General features: G+C 38.1%; 1 long non-coding RNA gene across 1 annotated transcript; it reads right to left on the reverse strand.

Moving 5' to 3' along the window:
- Positions 1-2,249: 2,249 nt before the first annotated feature.
- On the reverse strand, positions 2,250-6,951 carry LOC145626864 (uncharacterized). The gene is made up of 6 exons (XR_014111123.1): positions 6,711-6,951; positions 4,548-4,714; positions 3,540-3,602; positions 3,283-3,444; positions 2,722-2,797; positions 2,250-2,508 (listed from the first exon to the last, which is right to left on the reverse strand). It is a non-coding gene; the product is annotated as an uncharacterized LOC145626864 (long non-coding RNA).
- Between the last annotated feature and the right edge of the window lie 15,990 nt (positions 6,952-22,941).

Consider the following 22,941-nt stretch of genomic DNA (forward strand, 5'->3'; position numbering starts at 1 on the left):
CGAGGGAGAAGTTCTAGACTTGACTACAACATCGACGTTGCCCAAAATTTGCAAGAAGAGAAGAGGAAAGAAATCGGACTCGTTCAAACCACCAAAGTTGCTGGAAATTTTTTAGGCAGATTAGAAGAGGAAAGGGAAAGAGAAAAAGAAAGAGAAGGAGAAGAAGGGAAGAAAAGAGGAAAGAGAAGGAGAATAGAGGAAAAGCATGAGGAAAGAGAAGGAGAACGGAGGAGAAGCGTGAGAAGAGAGATAAAGGAAAGAGAGAAGGAGAGTGGCGCAAATGGAGGACACCCATGTTGAATGCAAGAATGCCTATTCACCATCAAGTATGATGTGCCCAATAAGGCACACCCATGCCAAAATGAGGCACGACCATGCCATCGAATGAGACCACTCATGTCGGAATTCTACACTCCCATGTCTCGTTGGAAAGTTGTGAATCTTAGCGGCTGAATCTACAATATGAAGAGGCACATGCATGCCGTGTGCAACACGCTTAGCCTGGACGAATAGAGGCGGTTTAAATTTGTTTACTTTCCTTATTTTATCTTATCTTTTAGATTTATTATATACTCTTTAGCTAGCTTTATTATTTCATTATTTATTATTTTAGAACCTGTAGACACCTAAAAATGTCTCCCCAAAACCAAACCCGATGATGAACAACCTTTCACTACCATTATTGGTCGGGTTAAGTATTTAATCTTGGAGTGCTTAAATCCATATTCAATCCCAATACATTTCATAAACCAACCCAATTCCTTGGCCGTTTCCCCAAACCATAACTTATTTTCCTCTTTTCGTGCCTTTAAACCTATAATAATTCATTTTGTGTCCTTTTATACTAGTTTAATTTGGTCCATAATCTGGGTCCAATAATTAAATATTTGGATAGTTCTTGAAAAGAGCTTCCCAGCAATATATTATAAGCCCACCGAGTTATAACGAATAAGTTATGGCCAAAATACAATAGGTCATAGCTGCATACTTATGCATCTATTATAGGTGCAACAGGGGAATGCCCAAAACGCGTGGCCCAAATCAATAACCCAAACAACATATTCGCGATCCGCCAAAATCAACCCTATGCTCTACAAAATGAAAATTTGGTAAAAAAAATATGAACATGAAAAAATGAACATTTAATAAAAAAAAATGAACATTTAATAAAAAAAAATGAACATGTAAAAAAATGATCAGTTAATACTTATAATGCATATGTTTCATAATCATACTATTTTTTATTTCTTAAAATTTTTATGTTCATAATTAAATGCATTATATTCATAATAATATTTTGTATATTCATATATAATTTCAAACATTCATAATGTAAATATGTGTTGTTCATGAAATATTAATTAAATTTGTTTATGCATAAGTTGTCTTTCTTAAATGTTTATGTTCATATTTTTTACATATATGTTCACCTTTTAAATGCTTATATTCACTTTAAGGAAACCAATGCTTACATTCATATTTTGAATTGTTATGTTCACTTTCTAAAATGCATAAGTTTATATTTTTTTATGCCTATGTTCACTTTCTGAAAAGCTAATTAATGTTCACATATAAGGGAACCTATGCATATGTTCATTATTTGCATGATTATGTTCATTGATTAAAAAAAATGCATAAAATCATATAAAATTCAATTCATTAGAATTAAGAAAATCATATAAACAAAATAAAGCAAATTCAATCAAATAAGTGTAAAAAAAAAAAGGGGGGGGGGAATATTAAGAACAAAATTTGTGAATTCAAAGACACTACTACAAAAGGCGTGCTTTTTAGACGCTTTTTAGCCTTATTTTCGACACTAAAAAGCGTCGCAATATTTTCTCTCGACGCTTCTAAAAAGCGTCGAGAATAAGTGAGTCGAAAATTTTGTAGGACATCAAAAAGCGTCGCGAATCTCGACGCTTTATTGTGTCTAAATTTTTATACGAAGCGTCGCAACTTGCAACAGCTGGCGCGCTTTCTTAACTTTGGCGACACTTTTTGTAGTCAAGAATTTTAGGATTGGTGACGCTTTTCTATGTCCAGATTTTCATACATTTGTTATCTAACATTTTGGCGACGCTTTTCCTGTCCACGTTTTCTAATTTGGGGACGCTTTATCTTGTCCATATTCTTTTTAAAAAATATCAAAAATAATAAAATATTTCATTCACTGACAATAATTTCTAGTATACTAATATATATTACCAAAAAAAATTAAGTACAACAAAATTATACCAAAATTTTTATATTGCATATATAAATATATTATAGCATATATACAATATCTCATAGTAATGAGTTTCTATAACAACAATTATAATTGAAACTTAGAATTCATTCGTGACTAGTTGTAGTGTATGTAACAAATTCCGAATCACTAATTGAAATCTTTAAAGAGCTTAAATATATCTTTCTTTCGTCCTTGAAATATTGCAGTGATAGTTGTCAGCCTTTTTCTACCGGTTCTTGGCATTCATACATGGATGTCTACATAATCTTTTGACCCTGCAACACATTAAAGCATATGCATTGATCAATACATCAACAAGTGAATCTAAATGACAGAATCTCAAACAAATCCACTAATGATACAGACACCTGCAAACATAGTTACAAGTGGAGTTCAGGATCTACTGATTACAAACAATAGGCACATTTAGCCCTTCACATTCAAATGACAGAAAATTTGAGTGGCTACTAGTACCATAACACACTTACCTGCATGTAGCGTAGAATTAATTCTGGAAGACAACAACTTCGTCAACATTGTATAGAACCGAAACATATCCAAGTCCTGCAACAATGCTCATTTTAATTATATGTTGGAGTCACACTATTAATAATAATAACTTACAGGAAAAGAAAACAATCACAATACTATCAATGTACGATTCTCCAGCAATATATATAATAGATCCTCTAAGTACACAATAGAAGATCAAATGTTACTAGAAGAAAGAAGATGCAGCTAGTATTGGAATAGGATACTGTAAGGTCTATAACTAACAACCCCAAAAGAGACACTGCTACTGCCCTTTGCTAAAAAAAATGCAGTCCCGCAAGATATTATGAAATTACATGCTACAAACTTCAATAGTGCTGACTACAAAATAAGGGGGATGGCATCAAAACAAGCACTACCTCATCATTTTTAACTCCTTAAGCAAAAGCATGAGGACAACTAAAAAGGATAGAAAAAATATACTTCACAATAAGAGCCATGTAAAGTCCACAAAAAATTAAACCAATTATAGTGTGAAAAAATCAAGTACTACTTACTTCAGGATCACCCAAGAAGGAAACACTAGCATAAAGAAGAGCAATAGAGATCCCATCAAACTTAAATTTCATCACAGGTACATGCGCATCAGGAATTGGTTGAAGCTCGGTCACTTCCACCAATTGTGCTAGAATATCATGGAAAATGTAAAAGAAATCCTCCTATTGAGCACAAGGTAGAAAAAAAATTAGAAGCTAAAACCCGGAGCAAATTTAATGAAATTGAACAAATCTCGCAAATTAAGACCACCACTTACATCTCGGTTGATATATGATGGCCCCACACATAAAGCATCTATATCAGCTCCGGGACCACTCACCTGTATAAGGCATGAAAAGGATAAGTTTCGAATTGAAAAAAAAAACAATTAGTATTTATGTCAGAATATAAGTCATACAAAAATAACTCCTTTCTGAAAGCATACTTCAATAAATCACAACAAGAAAATGATACCATAAATCAGCATAGCAAACCAAAACAAGACACATTAAAAAAAAAACTATGAAACCATCAGTTATCGCAATAAACGACATCAAAAATCTCTGAAAAGAAGTATCAGAAAAACCAGACAAAGAAAACTTCAAGAATCTATAACTTGAGTTTTAATCAACAATGCATAATCAATCTCCTCAAATGTAGATTCATCAGACAGATATTAATCAATAGCAGCAATCTAAAAATGGTTTCACCAAAGCATAAAATCTTTGATTTCTTACCCCCAGACGACAACATCCAAAAGTGAGTATCAATGCATTAGTATCCTCAACCATTTGATCTGTATGCAAGCTAAGACATCATTTTTCCAGTATTTATGACTCGATAGGCTAAAAAATGTATGACATCTCAGTTTAAGGAGAGCGGCAGGACTCCTCCTCCAATACCTTGGTAATTTTATCTTTTAAGAAAAATTAAAGTCCCGAGGAACATATAGTCTAAATCAGCATGAAAACCAGAGCTAAATTAAACACCAGAGAAAGATTGTGATGGCAGAGATGAGGCCAGCAGCAAAAATAAAACACTCAAACCAGCAACAAGCATGAAATAAGGATGATATGTACCAAAACATGCACTTTACAAACCAAAACCTGAACTAAGCATCAAATTAGCTCTAAACATCAGGCTGCTAGGAGCATTTCTACAACAAACCAATACTATTTGCTCCCCTTTTACTCTCTATATTCTTTTGCCCTGCCTGGGAATACCAATGCTACGAATCAGCTCAAATAAGTAATAATTAATAACAGAAGAAATAATACATACGTACCTGCAACTCCCAACCTTTTGCCTAGTCACTTGCCATGAGATTGCCAATGTGGCTGCTATGTCAGCAAGACAAGAGCAGCAAGGAGATCAGGTAGGCTGTAGGCACCAAATTAGCAAAAAAGCAGCAAGTGTAGAAAAATCTTCTTCACACCCTCTTAATCACAGTCCCTATTAAATCTCGAAAAATGGAATTAGTTTACAAAATTAATTCCTTGATATTAAGATAGAAGATTCAATTGAAATCAAATAATTAAAAAAATTAAACTCTTCCTAATTATCTCTGACAAACATGAAAGATCTCTTTGATTACACAAAGGGGTGTCATATTGCAAAGAGCTAGGGATTAAGACCCAATTAAGGTTTTGGTTCTTACACTAGAATTTTCAATTACTAGCTAAATAAACATAACCTCGTGAACAAAAAAATTAAAAGCCACTAAATAATTGATTGTGTGCATGGAGTATTTCTTTGAAGTTGATAATAAATAGTCTTCAACTCATTTCTTAACTAAACAAAAAAGAGTGTGCAATGATATTTACCCACTCTCCAAGAAAGTGGGCTTTGTCAACATGTTCGACTTTACACCATAAACATTAAATCTTAGCTTTGCTTTTCTCAAATCCAATGCAAACTCGTAGAGTCGCATCTCACATGAAGGGGGAAAATCCTAATCAATATGCCAAAAAAAAAAAAAAAAAACAGACTACTTAATAGATTTTGGAGGAACATTTACTAGCAAAAACATACACTCTAAAAAGGCCAGGAGATAAAATGTCAATAGGAAGATATACTAAATATCATAATGTATGTAGTAGTAAATTTCTATGTAATCAAAGTATATATAACCAATTATTGCACCCCATAGAAATATCATGCATTGAAATGGGTGTTTAGCTCTCTGAATATTAAACTACAAGTACTTAAGCACCTAATATTCTCTGATATTTCCATCACTACAAGTACTCAGAACAACAAACTACAAGCACTCAAAAATTTTCTCTTTCAGGCATTTTCATAAACTTGTATAGAGGGAACACATTTCACTTAAACTCCTCTTGCATAGATGGAAGAGAAGAATCCAGGCAGCACCAGAAATAAAATACTTAAACTATAAGACCAAACTTTTCATATAAAACAATAATTATTATCACCTAATTCACAAATGTGCCGAGAGGACCGAGATATAAATCTATCCTTCTCATTTATCCATTCAATTATAATACAGAACCTAAATAGTCCCAACATTGAACAATATTCATGATATTCCATATCTACAGGCACTCTAAGGCCGCAGGGCTCACACCAAAATTCTTTCAGCATATAACTTAACATAACTTCCAATTCAGTTGAAGAGTGTAAATATTAATCAAAATTCAATTTTTGCTAACTCGTTTCTATAATAAAATGATTTCTCTAATTTATAAAATATTGAAACATGGACCTAACCACAAACAAAACATAGCCGGCAGAGAGATAGGAATAGGAAGAAATTAACCTTAGACTATGAAATACTGATGAATTAGAATGAATTCTCAACAAAAAAAGTGTAATTTAAAAAATAATTATTCACATTAAAATAAAAAATAACAAGATAATATGGCTTGTGCTAAAAACCAACAGTAGCTCCCACTATCCATTCATCATGATGCACTTAGTCAACAAACAATGATTTTAGCATTAAATTTCATAACATATTTCACAAATAAGTACTTATTCAACTACTAATTTGCTTCTTGTGGCCCTAATTAAAAAAAAAATCATGTGTACTTGAAGATTCTTTTGTTGATCGCCACTGTTGTTGGGCTAATGTTGATGCCTCACATTGTATAATCTTCAAGATTCACAATTTGAAATCCACTGTTGTTGGGCTAATGATTTTTATTTTATTTTTTTACTCTAATAAACAATAAAATTCAATGTCGAATTTTTCATACCGTAATATTAAAGATCTAAACTTTGCAATCTACGAATTTATAAAAAAAAAAATCTAGAATCTAAGAGTTTTAATTGAAGAAATAGTAAATTAACAAGATTTATAACCTAGGGTATTGAAACATGTGAAATTGGGTAATTGCAACTTGCAAGTATCAATTAACTCACACAAAAAATGAAAGAAGTACTACTAAAAATTAAAATTCAACAAAGAGTGATGTAGAAATGTAACCTGTGAAGAGAACAAGAGCAGTAGATGTCGCAAATCAATTTTCAATGCAAACAATCAGATCTAAGAGAAAGAAAGTAATTTTTGGCAAGATATGTAAATTATTGTGATAGAATTTGAGAAATGCAAGGAGGAAGAAGATCTCAATTCGAAATCTAGGCCATAACTCCATGAATCTCTGCGTAGAATGTCGATCGAATGAAGAAAAAAATACAGAATAGTTATGGTAAAGAATATGATGAGTTTGGGGTTTTGTGATTTTAAGCGGTATTATGATCGCGTGGGTTCCTGATTGAGTACATGTGCGGGGCACATGTTTGTGTTCCTCAACGCTTAAAAATGTCTAAAATTACTTTGGACATTAAAAAGCGTCGTGGACACGCGGAATCATTAAATTTGTTGTTGATGCCCCAGCCTAGGCGTCGAGCCAAAAGCTTCGAAAAAAGGCTCCTTTTGTAGTAGTGAGATTTATATGAACAAAATTTGTGAATTCAAATATTGAGTCAATCGAAATTAAGAAAATCATATAAATAAAATATGTGAATTCAAAGATTCATATAAACCTTAATCAATCGAAATTAAGCAGAAAATCGAAATTCACACCAAAATTCATACATAATAACTACTTTCATGTTTTAAGAAACAAATTCAATTAAAAAAGTGTAAAAAAGGGGGAAAAATAAAATAAATAAAAAATAGAGGAGAGAAAATTTGAAATGAAGGAGAAAAACAGAAGAGAATAAAGCTAATATTCACTTTTTGAAAAGCTAATGTTCATATTGTGTTGTTGTTACACCTATTTCTAGGTGCATGAGTGTGCACCTAAGAATATGCGGCCAAAATACTAAACTACGCCCAAACCGAACCTAAGCACACCTTACCTATGACCCAGTGATCATGTGGAGGGTCCAAAGGATTTAATCTTAATCTCATTCCTAAAACAATTAAGATTAATTAGAAGTTTTTATAAGTTTCTTAAAGATCTTAATTATCCTTTTTTAAAATATAAGATTGAGTTTAAAATTGAATAAAACTCCTCTTTTTTAATGTCCTAATTCTATTTGAATTGAAAGATGTTCAAAGATAGTCAGATATGATTTTCCAGCCTCAAATTTTTTATCCAAATCTTATATGGTTGTATAGCTGTTGAAATTTTCTTTTTAAAGATATATTATAATATTAATTCCGAGCTATAACGAAAAAGATATAAAAGAAATACAAAACTCTATTCAAAACTGACACCGTTCCACTATTTCGGCCATATCTTTAACCGATTCTTTTTTAATAATACAATCTTTCGATTATACCTTAATAATTCAACCTTTGACCTCCATTTATTTTTAAAAGGAAAAAAGACTTCTACCTGCTAAATAGGTTAACATGACATGTGTCATCATGCCATTGCTTTAAATATAAAAAAAAAATTCAAAATTTAAAATTTTAATTAAAACTGATTTAACATTTAGTTTCCAAAAAAAAAAATATTATAACACTTAATTTTTTATTTTCGATAAAATAATTTTATTGTAATTAAAAAAAATAAAACCCACCCACCCTCCTCCCCACACCACCCAGCCACCACTCTATCCCCCTCACACCCACCCACCAACCACCATCTACCTGCCAGAACCCTTATCGATGAAACCCCACCGGCCAAAGCGCGAACCCTAAGCCGGCGAACCCTACTCAAAACCTTCACTGGCCCACAAACTCACTTCTCTTGCACGAACTCAGTCCCCCATCCCCTGTTCCGGCATCGGCATCGCCACCATCCCCAACCTCAGGCGGGCACCTTCCCTTCCCTTCCCAATTTCGTTGCCTCACTTCCCCTTTAATTAAGCACCATACACGAAACCCCAAATTCGAATCACACCCGTTGAAACCCTAAAAATTCGACCTAAACACCTTGAAACCCCCAAATCGCGCCTCCACTACCCTCGAAACCCACAACAGCTAGGGTTTTGGGAGTGGGGGAGGGGCGGTATGGGGGTTTTAGCTTGATAGGTCGGGTGTTTGGTGGAGAAAGGAAGGAGGAGATTGTTCGTGGTGGGGAAAAGTGTTAGGGTTTGGTGAGTCCCACTCACCGCGGAAAAAACCCGAGCCAAGGATCACGCTCGCAATAAATAATATCACTAATACATAAAATAAACACAAAAAGGCAAAATAGCAAAAATACCTTGTCGCGTGCTTCGCCCCACCAATTGGGCTCTTACTTGAAAAGCTTAGCCCCGAAAACACGAGAGCCTCCGACGGAGATCCACCCGTAAAAACAACTACCGACTTTTAGGTCCGTTACCTCGAGGTTAGCGAGGTTAGACCAAAACCTGAGTATTATATGAGTTTAAGAGTTTTTGCAAATGCAATGCTCTATTGAACTCCTACTCAAGCACCCTTCCCAAAAACCCAAGGTGGGTATTTATAGGGAAGAGTAAGAATGGAATTTCTATCCCATAAATGTGGGAGCATGAAACTCCATAATTTATTTTAAAGCTAAAATAAAATAAATAAGAAAACTAATAATAAATCTACAAGTGTCACTAATACATGTAAAGGGAGGTGAGGACCACTTGGAGAATAGAGGACCATACTTGCTCCCCACTCCATACTCTCCTTGTGCCATATGTCCCTCACACTTAAAGCCTCCCTTCACATGCTTCCCCTTATCCCACGGCCCAGCTACCCGCACCAAGGTGATGCGGGCTGCTGCTTCTCGCACCTAGCAAGCCTCGCACGCGTGTGCGGGCTGCTGCTGCCTGCGGCCAAGAAGCCACGCACACCTTATGTTGGCTGCTGCTGCTGCTTGCGGCCGTGGCTGCCTTTGGCTGCTAGCATGCACCAGCCAGCCTTAGGCTCGGCTTGGTGCGCATGCTAGCCACCATGCCACACCTTATTCCCCTAGCACTAGGATGCTCGGTGCATTCCGATGCTAGGGGTATTTTTTGAAATGTTGTCGATTTATTATTATTTGCGCGTCTCGTCATTTACTATTTTGACTCGACTTCCGACGCTCTAAGCTCGAATTTCCGACGTCTAAATATTTAATACTTGGGCGACTCATTAATTTCTTCCGAATTAATTCATCGAGTCGGTTTGTTAATTGCTTGGGTGTGACACGAAGGGTTCAGTCAAGATTAAGCTGTTATATTAATTATACATTAATATTACTGATCGAAAGCGGCCTCCACCTAGGCATTTCGATCACTTGACCTTACTGAAATATTAGCTTTCTAATACTTCTGAACCCACTATCAGAATAATACACTTGTTCAAAGGACACCATTCCTTCCAATCTCCCACTTGTCCTTCCGGACAAGTGCGCATTCAGTGTATAACCCCTTTCCTATGTCTCTTCATGTCTCTTCATGAACTACAGGGTAAGATTATTTGTCATTCCTGTTACGTCCAGAAGTGTTTCTCGAAATCCGAGTTTGACTATCAATAAGCAAATGATTTCTAAAATCCATCAGAGCACGACCATGCATTTTCACAGTCTCGCTCTTCGAGAGGCCTTGTAAACAACAAGACATGTTCCCTATTATTAGTAGGTGGACATTCCCAGCCTTGTAATGTAGCTTCTCTTACTAAGAGGACCTAGCCGCCTGATAGTCGTCGTTATAATCCCCAGTTACGACAAACGTTTGACCGACATAAAAAACGGACTAGTACTCAAACAAGACCCCTAACAATACTCATGATCAAGGAAAAGAGTTCCGATAGCAATAATGACAAATATAATTATGAAGATTTTGAATCTCTTAAAGTATTCTCATATGTCGATCCAGTATGGTTCTAAACCAATACCTGTGAAAATGATTCATTACAATCATGTCCTTGTAGCACATGAAACGGTGCTATAAATCAAACTACACACTAATCTCAACTGGTCATTAATCGTTCATTGTTTAAATGACCTCGATTAGGGATAATTTTCGATTACAATATTCAAAGTTCACTTAATAGGTGTTTCCTTATCAAGACTGGTCTTGATACCCTATTTTGAATATTCTTTAAATCGAATGGACTCATTATTTAATTCTAAACCACAATTAAATCTAAACGGAGTGATTTAAATTGCATGAAAATTTAATTACTCCAAAACTGAATGGTTCATCATAGTGTTTTACATCAATATTGTCCTAAATTTAATTAAAACACTAAAATAAGGAATCAAAGCCAGTTTCCAATGTGCTTGATTCCCATTGCCTCAACGTGTTTTTTGTGCTTCACTTGAGACAAAGTTTTAGTAAGTGGATCGGCTACTGTAGGGAATATTTCAAGCATTACCCCTAGCTTGAACCCCACTGTGATCATACACTTAAGTATGGTGGCGTCCAAAGGGAAAGAAGATAGAGCAAAAGAGTCGCCAACAAGTTTTAGGAACTTGTAAACCGTTAACAGGGTGAAGGTTACACCCCTTAACGATCCAAGAGATCGTTAAATCCAATAGGTCTTGAACCATGACTGGTAGTTCGGGGATGAAGGTACAAATCCAACCTAAAAGAGATTGAACTTGCTGTAATGATAGGCCTCTACTTTATTCTGATTGTATTCATGTGCGCTTTCTGACTAACATGCAACCAATAGGATTACCCTAAACCTGTTTATCTATGTTGGTTGAATATTAATGCACAAATAAATCTATTATTGGCGATCACTTAAATTATAATCAAATTAACCCTAACATGATACTAACATGAATATTAGGAAGAACATAAAAGGCAACATACTTTTAATCATACTTGATAATAAAGTTACCCTAGACATGATACTAGGAATCATAATAACAACCTAAGCATGATTTCTATATCATAATAACAATGTAAACAATTAAAATACTTACTTGAATGCCTCGTACCTATTTCTTTCACGTCTAGGGCGAAGGCAACTTTGAATAATGCTAGGTGTATCTAGGTCTTGTGAATGCGGAATTTTGTAAAAAGAGGGTAGGTTTAGAAAAGAGAGAGAAAGAAGCTTTAGCTCAGACAAAGTGATGATTGTAGATTGTAGATTGTAGATGAATCAAAACGGAGTTTTTAGGAGGCTAATTATAGAGAAAATCAGCCAAAAAGATAGGAAATCGAACCAGAGTTCTGACGCGAAAAAAGAGGTTAGCGCTAGACGCTGACATTAGCGCCAGGCGCTAACGCTAGCGCCAGGCGCCAGGCTTAGCGCCTGGCGCTAATGACTGGCGTTTGGCGCTAATTAAATTTTTGACGCGTTTTCTAAAATCAGATAGAAATTAACCGTACAGGAGGATAAAATGGTATTTTCCTCAAAAACATTCTTTTATTCTGATTAAAACTCTAAAAAGTCAACAAAAGTCAATTTATCAATGCTAATTGAATTAGGAATGAAAAGAATCTTCTAGAAGAATCTAGAAGACTAAAACCATTCCTAATTGCATTAGGAATGATAAATCTATCCGCAACACTAGACTTTCTACACTTTCACTTCATTCGATTATGATTCGACGTGAAAGGTACTCATCACCGGGTTTGGTTTTGGGGAGACACAAATGGGTGTCTACAGAAGCCCCCACTTTGACTGAGTTTGGAGAAACGCGTGTTTCGAAAACAAAAGTCAAACTATCGATAGGGACAGAGAATGATTCAGAATGTTCTGCGATTCTAAATCACTCTTGTAACGCCGATACCTGCAAACTAGCGTTAGTTAAATAGATAAAAGAGTTAAGAAACGAGTATCTTGCAACGTCGAGCACACGTCTCTAAAAGTAATGGATCTGCTGCTGTATTATGTTTTTTTGTATTTTTTACGACCTCCTGCAAGCTAGAGAATGTCGCCTGAAGACTACCACGCTTGTAACCGCCTCTAATTCCGCTATGATAGATGTCTACAAGCTAGAGAACCCCATCGAAGATTGCTTCGCTTGAAACGACCTCCAGTTGTTTGTGACAACTCTCCGCAAGCTAGGGAACGCTGCCGAAGATATCCTCGCTTGAAGCTATCCTCATTTGTTGCGACAATTTTCCAAAGAAAATTACCGAAGACCTACGCTTGTCGATCTTTACAAGTTCGCTTGAACTTTGTTTCCGTTATGCCTATACGTCGGCACCTCTGCTGCTTTTGAACCTGTATGTCGGTGCCTTTCGCTGAATGAACCAGTATGTCGGTGCTTTGCTGAATGAACCAATATGTCGCTGCTTTTTGCGATGAGCCAATGCTTAGGCGCTTTAAGCTATGTGAGACGATCTTTCATCAGGTCGATCACTTTATGTAATTGTAATCAAGCCAATTACTAAAATCGTGTCAAATTGCTTAGAGGGGCTAACTGGCGTACCAAGGAACCCAAAATATATTGCAAAAGGTTGGAACAACCGTACTTAGTGGCTGAGAAGTCTGGCGCCGCTGAAATGTTTCTAGCGCCGCATATTTGGTTGTAGCGCCATACACTGGTACTAGCGCCAGACGCTAAGACTTATTGACTGACGCCAAGGTCTAACGCTTGGCGCTAGAGTCGGGTTTTCCCTAAATACCCTTCTCTTCTTCATTTCCGCTGCTGTTGCTCGCGTTTCTGCTCGAGAAATTCTCAGAACTTCATTTGATTCGTTCTTGCTCGTTTCTCAACCAAATTTGCTCAAATTTGTTGCAAATCAAAGCTTATTCCATCCATTTTCGCGATCTATGTAAGTTTCCTCCAAACTCACACCGATTTTAACGAATTTCGCATGCATTTGTTGATGAATTTCTTGAAAATTCGAAATTTAGATTGCTAAATTCTCTTTGTTTGTCTAATTTTATGCCATGAAGTTGCTTGATTATGTTTATATATTGCTTTGGGAGTAATTTGAGACTTGTTTGACTCAATTTGGTGAAGAAACGAACAAATCACCATTGTTGGACCTCTTAAGGTTGGGAAGACAATGTGGCTTGTTCATGATATTTTTGCTAGCAATTCTTGTCCAATTTGTCACAATAATTAGTATAGTATTGCAAGAAATTGTTTGATTGCTGGAAAAATGCCGTATATGCTCAATTTAAATCTGTGCTCTGTTTTAGTACTACGTACTCTGGTTTTTTGCGAACATAGTATCATGCGGCTAGGCGAACCTTAGATACCATAGAACCTTAATTTATGATGATTCCGCACAATGTAGCATGGCTAGACAGTGAGGCTCTGGTTCACGGTCCCGAGACGTTCGACGGGAGCATGAGCCTGTAGAGGACGACGCTAATCCGTCCACTTTGCTCGGCCGACTTCCTGAGTGGGATGAGCGGACTTTGTACTTTTTCCCGTCCACCACATCTCTGAGAGGGTGAGACGGGGCATCACAGTTGGGAGGACACGTTGTCATGGTTCCGGTTGCGACGGTTTAGGCGACCTGTACAAGATGTACATCGCCAATGACGACGAGACGAGACTTCTATGGGAGTCTTGCAGACTAACTGCACTGTTTGAGACCTCGGAAGCCATGATTGCCTCTAGCGGGGGTCACCATGTAGTCCGTGCTCTGATGGAGTTCTTTTGGGACATCACCAACACTTTCCACTTCCCTTGGGGTGAGATGATGGTCATCCCGACCGACTTCAGTATCATTACGGGACTGGAGTTTAGCTCTGTGGCGCTGCCGTTCGACAGCAAGATCAGCGTCTTTTCTCCCGAGGTCGAGGAGCTGTTGGGTCTGATTGTTGTTCGGGCTCGAGCTGAGGTGGAGTCCACTCAGTTCAGTGCGAAGGGGATTCACCGCTTGACTCTAGCAGCGGCTTTTGATGATGGTGCGACTACCCGAGAGCAACGGGTGTGCATCTTTACAATTATCTTGCTGTCAGGGACATTCTCCCCTGACAAGGGTAGTAGGGCGCTGCTTTACTACCTTCCTGCTGTCCGTGATCTACACCGGATCGGGACTTAAGATTGGGCCAGCTTGGCCTATGCTGACTTCATTCGAGCGTTGCGGGACTCATGTCGACATCGGTCCTTCACGGGGAACGTTGCTTTCTCGGGCTTTTGGAGGGTCGTAGAGGTATACTTTATTTCCTGTAAAGTTTAGCTCTAAATTTTAGTTAGCACTCGCTGATAATTTTTGCCTTTTGTAGATCTGGTTCTACGAGTACTTTCCCTTAGCTGCGCCGGCGAGACCGTCGCCGCGCAGGTTTCCAATAAGTGCTTCCTGGGGCAGCCGCCGTGTGGGGATGTCCACTGCTTATGTCCGAGATTGGATCATCTCGGTATGGTTCTTTACATATTTTTGTGATACCTTCGATAGATTCTTGTCTAATAGACATTCTTTGTAGGAGTCTGATGTGCTGTACCGACCGTGGGTCGACTTGGCAGTCTCTGGGCTAGCCGCGCAGTATTCTGCTGAGCGTCGTATTTCTTGGGGACCTATGGAGCGGTCGCGTATCTTGGGGAGAGAGTTGCTATTCAGCATTCCTCAGATACCTTTGTCGTTCCTGCTCCTCCACCGCGTCATATGTTTAATGCCGCGAGGTTGGTGACCATGTTAGAGGGAGCTGGTACCCCCTAGCGATCTTACACGATCTTTGGGCGGTGCTATGAGGAGGAGATACTGCCGTTGTTAGCTCCAGTTCATGTATTTGCTGAGGATCTGGAGGTATGATTTCCAGCTTTTATCTTTCGTTAAGTAGCCCCCAAGTAATGCTTTACTGATTTTGATTTGCTTTGTCAGGGTGGGCCTGCTGAGTTCGTGCCACCTTGTACGTCCATCCACTATTAGGGGACATACGGGCCGATTGAGGAGATGATTCCTCCGGCTCCTGAGGGCGAGCGCTTTGTGGAGCGGTCGATTCCTCGTCATCACCAGACTCGGGTAAGCTTGTTTATTTGCAACTTTTGTCCATATATGTTATGCATGTTTACTGACTTTATTTTCCTGATAGTTTTCGCGCGAGGTGGTCACGGCGATGGCACGATGTATAGATGCCTTTCGGAGCCAGCTCATCCTGATGAGGAATGTGGCTACATGCCTTCGAGACGACGCCATTCAGGAGGTAGCTTCCCTTCTTATGTTTTTGCATTACCGCTTCTATTTTGCATGTTTATGATCTTAGTTTCTTTTGCAGGGTCAGCCCATTCCTTCTCGTACCCGCACGAGACCTGAGGTGCGGAGGGAGCCGACGAGGTCTAGCTCGAGATGTCGCCGCATTGGTTTGGGTGGTCGGGGCGGTCAATCTGAGGCTGCCCATACCGAGGCGGTAGAGGGCTCAGGCTCTTCACCTGAGGGTGCACATGCTGCGCCGGTAGGCCAGGGAGAGGCTACCTGGGCTCTTATAGGTGGTGGGATGTACGAGGTCGGCTCGTCATCGCAGCAGCCTCTGCAGCCTCAGCCTCAGGTTGATCTTGGGTGGACGGGTCCTGTGCTAAGTTTTCCCCCTCCCGAGGAAACCGGAGCTGGAGCTGGAGCTGGTGGAGAGGTTACTCCTCGTACGGCGCAATTTTATGAGATGATGGGTGTACATCCCCCGGCGCCGTAGTTTGTTCTTGTGCTTTTTATTATTTTATTTTGACTTTGTATAGAACTTTGCCTTTAATTAGACTCATTATTTAGACATGCTTGTATGTACATACTATTATGAGTTTATTCATCATTTATCGTTGTTTTTCATTTTTTATTATTTTTATGTGCATGTTTGTGTGTGCAAAGAATTGTGAAAATTAATTTTGCGCAAAAATTCCGTCATTTTTATTATTGATGGAGGGTATCCGACTTTCTCCCCCAAAAAAGAAAAATAAAAAATAAAAGTAAAAAAATATTGGATATATAAAAACTTGGAAGTTAGCTAAATAAAATCCGAAAAATAATATAATTAATATAATAGTTGTAGTAATTAAGATGAAGAAATAAAAGAATTTTTAGAAAAAGATATAAAAGAAGGATAAAGAAACCGTAAAGTCATTGGCAGACTCGAATCAGGTTAAAAACGCGGGTTTTTGGAAAGCTCGTACGATAAGACACGTTAGCGCCAGCTGGTGCCACGCGTTTTGGTGTAGCGCTAGGCGCTACACTTAGCGTTTGGCGCCAGGCTCTGGCGTCAGGCGCCAATGTTTGGCGTCTGGCGCTAATGAGCGCTGACTCCGAATCCTTCCTGGATTAAAACTGTGCCGATTTTGTGTATAAATAGCCCCCTCCCCAGCCAATTTTATTCATAACTTCAGCAAATAAAATATTTTCTTAGCTTTTTTAGAAAAAAGATAACAACATGTCTCTAGTCTCCAAAAGTTTTACCAACTACACTCATGAATGGTGTTGGTGTCTGAATGCCAAGGAGAGAAAAGAGTTAGATGTGTTTTACCTGGGGGTATTTATGGTGTCAAAGGGGTAGATCTTGATTTAGATTTTATTCATACCGCTCTAGAATATTGGGATGTAGATACTCATTGCTTTAGATTGGGGTATGATGAAATTAGCCCTTTGCTGGAAGAATTCGGTGCTATTTTAGGCTTCCCTGCATTAGATCTTGTAGTAATTCCTAGAATAAACGAATATTATTATAAGGATTTTGAACGCTTCTTCAATTTAAAAGACAAAGATATATCAAAAATAGTAGATGGTAGCATAGTTAATTTGAAAGAATTTGCTCGCCATTATTTTGATAGACCTTATTCTAAATCTTTCCATGTTTATAGAAGAAGGGCTTTTATCTTTTATATGCTCAATCAATATTTTTTCACTAGCGGTAAAAATAATGAGGGTCAAGCAATTATATCTACTTTTTTATAGCAAATTGAATCCGGGAGAAATCCAATGCCCTTAATAGTTGGAGAGACTACGCTTAGTCTTGATGAATTAAAAAAGAATCCAAAAGCACCTTTTCGGGGATCTCCAATGTTATTACAGGTAGAAAAAAATATTTTTAATTACAGAAATCAAAAATATATTTTTGTATAGTAATAATACTTTATTTGCATTGAAAATTTTTATAGATGTGGCTAATGGAAAGACTGGAATTAATTAGCCCTCCAGACAATATTGAGAAGTATACTCCAAATTGCTTCGTGAGAAGGAAGAAACGATTCTCTAAGATGGGGCGCCACGAATGGAAGAAGGTCTTCGAGTCTTATAATTTTTCCATCAAGTGGGTCATCCCTTGGTGGAAAATAGAAAAGATGGTTGGTGTCAACAAGCAGCCTTTCTGCCGTCATCCAAGCCTGTCCCGAATGACTTTTTATTATTCCTGCAGGGGGAAAAGACAGTATGGTCTACTTCAAACAATTCCTTCCGGTGATCTTCGTCGTCCCTATGACTTCCCTGTCTCTCAGGAAGTAAACAAATTTGATGCTTATTGGAGCGCTAGACCTTTATGGGAAGTGATTACCCAAAAGGTTCTTCCTTCCTTGCCCAATGATGTGAAAAAGTGGCTTCTGAAGAAACCTTCAAAGGACGTGAAGAAAAATCAGAGTAAAACTGATGTGAAGAGTCGTCTAGGTGACAAAGTGATTCATGTTAAGGAACGCTTGGGTGAAAGAATTGAGTTCAAAACACCTACAATGCCTAAGAAGAAAAGTACTGCGAAAGATAAAGGAAAAAGGAAAGCCGACACACAGAAAAGAAAGCTTGGGTAGAAAAGAAGCATGGGTCCTAGCTAAGGGAGAGACTATTTATTTAAAGATTTAATGTAGGTCCTCTAAAGGATGCCTACTAGCTAAGGTTATGGATGAGTAAGAAGACGCAGACAAGAATTGGAAAAGGGCTAAGAAAGAGAAAAAAGATTAAGAGCATTGCTTAGTTTCCAATTATCAAACTTAGGTTTTTCTTTTTTTTTTTTTTTTTAAATTCAAAGTTAATTTATTTAAGATTTATTTAAATTCCATCAATAATGTAATTTATTTTATTGATGAAATTCCAGCTTTTTAATTAAATTATTTACTTTAAATTTATTTTATTAAAGCAATGAAAACCGAAAAATTAATTTTCCATGAATTTTTTCGAGTACGGAAGTCGAAAATTTTCCGAAAAACACCGAAATATTTTTAGATATTTTTTAGTAAATTGGCGACACGATTCTGCGACTGGCGCCCGCTGCGGCAGTTCAGCGTCAGACGATGGATGCTGTGGTTTGGCGCTAATGTTCATCGGCTGGCGCTAGAACTTTTTCTATGACGCCGATGCTTCGTCGATCTTCTGTTGAATTTTTTTATTAAGTGTGGGATGCGATATTTGAAAAAATAAATAAATAAAGTGGCCGCACCCGTAAAGGGTTGCCTACGTATCCTTTCTTAAGGAATCAGGCCAAACGTAGCTCTCTTGAGTGTCCTACTCAAGTAATTATGGGTAGTATTTCTTAAGTTGGTCAAGATTTGTCATGTTTGAGAACTCATTGCCATCCATGTCAGTTAATTTTGCTGCACCTCCTGACAGGATTGTTTTGACAATGTAGGGTCCCGACCAATTAGGTCTGAATTTTCCTCTTGGATCTAAAACATTTTTCCTTAATGCTTTTCACACCAAGTCTCCTACTTGGATGTTTCTTGTCTTGACCTTCTTGTTAAAATTCCTAGCCATACGAGTTTGGTAACATTGAGTATGATGTAGAGCTTCTAGTCGTTTTTCATCAATTAGAATTAGCTCCTCATATCATGCCCTAGTCCATTCAACTTCATCGAGTTTTCTTTCTAATGCGATTCGTAAAGATGGAATCTCTAGTTAGACAATTTGTACGGTATCCATTCCATAAACCAAGGAAAATGGCGTATTTCCTGTTGATGTGCGAATTGACGTGTGATAACCCCACAATGCGAAGTGAAGTTTGTCAGGCCAATCCTTGTAATTTTTTGTCATTTTCTCGATGATAGTCTTTAGATTTTTATTAGCTGCTTCGACTGCTCCATTTGCCTGAGGTCTATAAGGAGAAGAGTGATGATGTTGAATACCATATTTCTGTAACAATTCTTCACATTCGGCTTGAAAGTGAGTTCCATTGTCACTTATCATTTCATGTGGGACTCCGTATCGACAAATAATATTTCTTTTGATAAAGAGTGCTACATGTTTTGCAGTGAGTTTAGCGTATGATTGTGCTTCGACCCACTTTGTGAAGTAATCAATTGCCACTAAGATATATTTGTGACCTCCTGTTCCTAGGGGAGTGATTTCGCCGATGATGTCGATTCCCCATGTAGAGAACGGCCATGGCGACGTGTAGGTGTAGAGCAAAGATGGAGGAACGTGTTGTAAATTAGCGTAGATTTGGCACTTAGGGCATCTTTTTACGTATTGATGGCAATCCCTATTCATTGTAGTCCAATAATAGTACCCTTCTCGCATTATCTTTTGGACTAACATTTTGCCATTTACGTGAGTTCCACAAATTCCTTCGTGGACTATCCTCATTGCTCTTTGGGCATCCTTTTTTCCTACACATAAGAGTGCTCGACCCTTAGGTACCCTTTTGTGTAGCTCGTTGTCTATGAGTACGTATTGGGAAGCTAAGAGTCTTAATGTTTTTTTTGCTCTTTTGTCAGCATGGGGAGGGTATTCTCCTTTGGTGACATAATTGAGTATATCCGTATACCACGGTTCTTCTTCTTCTTCTTCGTCCTGGATTACTTCATCATCTTCTATAGCTTGAATATAGGCTGGTTTGTTCCTTTTTCTATAGTTAGAGGCATTTACTCGATTTCCGTAGGAATCCTAACCATTGAGGCTAGTCTTGCTAAGGCATCAGCAAATTGATTTTCTTCTCTAGGTAGATTTGTGTATTCTACCTTCTCTAACTGATTAGTAAGGGTTTCTAGATAGGTTTGGTAAGGGGCTAGACTTTCGCTCCTTACTTTCCACCTTTTGGAGATTTGATTAATGATCAATGAAGAGTCTCCGAATATCCGTAACTTTTTTACTCCCAATGCCAAGGCTGTTTCAAGGCCTACCACGCATGCTTCGTATTCAGCAGCGTTGTTGGTAAGGTCGAAATCAAGCTTTATGGAGATTGGAACATGCTCTTCTTTGGGTGATACTAGTAATACTCCACGCCACATCCCTATTGGTTCGAGGCTCCGTCGAAGTACAAGGTCCAAGTATCATCTTCATTGACCATCAGATCTTCATCTGGAAATTCATTGTCGTGTATTGGCGTCGAGTCTTCGATTGGAAAGTCCGCTAGAAAATCCGACACCACAGATCCTTTGATAGCTTTTTGTGGCATTAACCTTACATCGAACTGGGCTAAGTTGACTATCCATCTTGATATACGCCTGTTGAGTGTAGATTTCTCGAATAAATACTTGAGTGGATCTAGTCGGGAAACTACGAAGACTATATGCACGAGCATGTAATGTCTTAACTTGGTTGTGGCCCACACCAAGGCGAGGCACAATTTCTCAAGTGGTGTATAGCGTGTTTCATATTCGAGCATTTTCTTGCTTAGATAGTAGATCGCGTTTTCCTTGACTTCTACTTCTTGTGCTAGCATGGATCCCATTGTCTCTTTTGTAACTGTTAAGTACAACCTAAGAGGTATTCCCGGAAGTGCTGGTGCTAATACGGGAGGATTTGCAAGATAGACTTTGATCTTTTCAAAGGCTTTTTGACACTCGTCATCCCATATCACTGGTACATTCTTTTTAAGGTTTTTAAAGATTGGTTCACATATTGTCGTCAATTTTGATATGAACCTGCTTATGTATTGCAACCGGCCAATAAATCCTCGAATCTGCTTCTCGGTTTTGGGCGGTGGCATTGAAATTATTTCCTTGATCTTGGTTGGGTCTATCTCTATTCCTCTAGAGCTTATGACATAACCAAAAAGTTTGCCTGAGGTGACTCCAAAAGAACACTTAGATGGGTTCAACCTCATATTGTATTTTCTTAGCCTTTCGAAGAATTTTCTTAAGGCTACTTGATGGCCTGGGCGATCTTTTGATTTTACGATCATGTTGTCCACGTATACTTCAACTTCTTTATGCATCACGTCATGGAACAAGGCAGTCGCTGCACGTTGGTAAGTAGCACCCGCGTTTTTCAACCCGAATGGCATTACCGTGTAGTAGTAAGTACACTTAGAGAAGTGCATGATTTGCTATATTATCCACCAGAATATCGGTTCCAGTCCGCATTGAGGAGACAACTCAGGTGAAGCAGAAGCTGCAGCTTCGAAAGACGTGAACCACGAGTGGTGATGGTGGTGTAATGCTTCTAGCTCAGGTGCACTTAGCCTTCACATCTACCATCTCCTCTTCCCCCATATTTCTTATCCTTCTCGCATCGGTTCTGCATCAGATGATGAGCCCATGCGAAAACTTTTTCTTTTTTTTTTCGCTCGGTAGGCTAAGACACTCGATCGGCCCGACTTTCTTAAATTCCCACCACCGGCTCTTCATCTTTCCGGGTCTGGATTTTTTGCGTTGTTTCCGTCGTTGTGGTCTACGAGGAAGAAAGAAATTAATGAATGTTCTTTCCGCTTCCTTGATACACTTGCTTCGTTTTGAAGGAGGGGAAACTAGAAAATGGCTAGGAGAAGTAATGTGTGGTAAAGGGAAGTCGTCCTTTAGACTTGCCTTATTTAGATCTCGATAGTCGACACACATTCTTACCCTTCCATCCTTTTTCGGAACTGGGACGACGTTGGCAACCCATTTGAGGTATTTGGATACCTTGATGAAATCTGCAGTTATTTGTTTTTGAACTTCCTCTTTTATTTTAAGAGCTACGTTGGGTTTCATTCAACGTAACTTTTGTTTTACAGGTTTCATTCCTGGAATTAGTGGTATGGTGTGTTGAGCTATTTGTCTATTAATGCCTGGCATATCTTTGTTCTTCATTAAGTGTTAGTCCGATTTTAACTTCTCTTTTATTGGTTGAATCATTTGAGATATCAACCGTCTCAGTTTCTTCAATTACCGGTTTTTTTCTTTTCAAGGGTTTCCATTGCTTTAATAAGTTCTTTGTCTTTTTCATTTTTAGTTAAGCAATGTTCGTCATCTTGGGTTAAAGAAGAACACAAGGAGTAAGGATAAGAAGTCATATTATTAAACTCTGAGATCATTACATCAAAGAGTGATATGTCCTCAGGGACTTGATCACTAACTATTCTATGGGAAGGGATAGAAGGAGGAGGTTCTACAACTAAGGACTTAAATGACTCTATAGGGGAAGACTCTGACTCTGATTCTGACTCTGACTCAGACGACTCTTCGAACATTGGTCCTTGCTCCGTCATGATGGAGATCTTCCTTCTACTTGGAGTAGTCACCTTGACGATCTTGTGCCACCCTTGTAGTGATCCTTCCGCTGGAGTGATTAGCTTCGAGGGATAGAAG

This window comes from Chenopodium album, chromosome 4 (genome assembly GCF_948465745.1).
Source record: "Chenopodium album chromosome 4, dcCheAlbu1.1, whole genome shotgun sequence".
NCBI classification, from domain to species: domain Eukaryota; kingdom Viridiplantae; phylum Streptophyta; class Magnoliopsida; order Caryophyllales; family Amaranthaceae; genus Chenopodium; species Chenopodium album.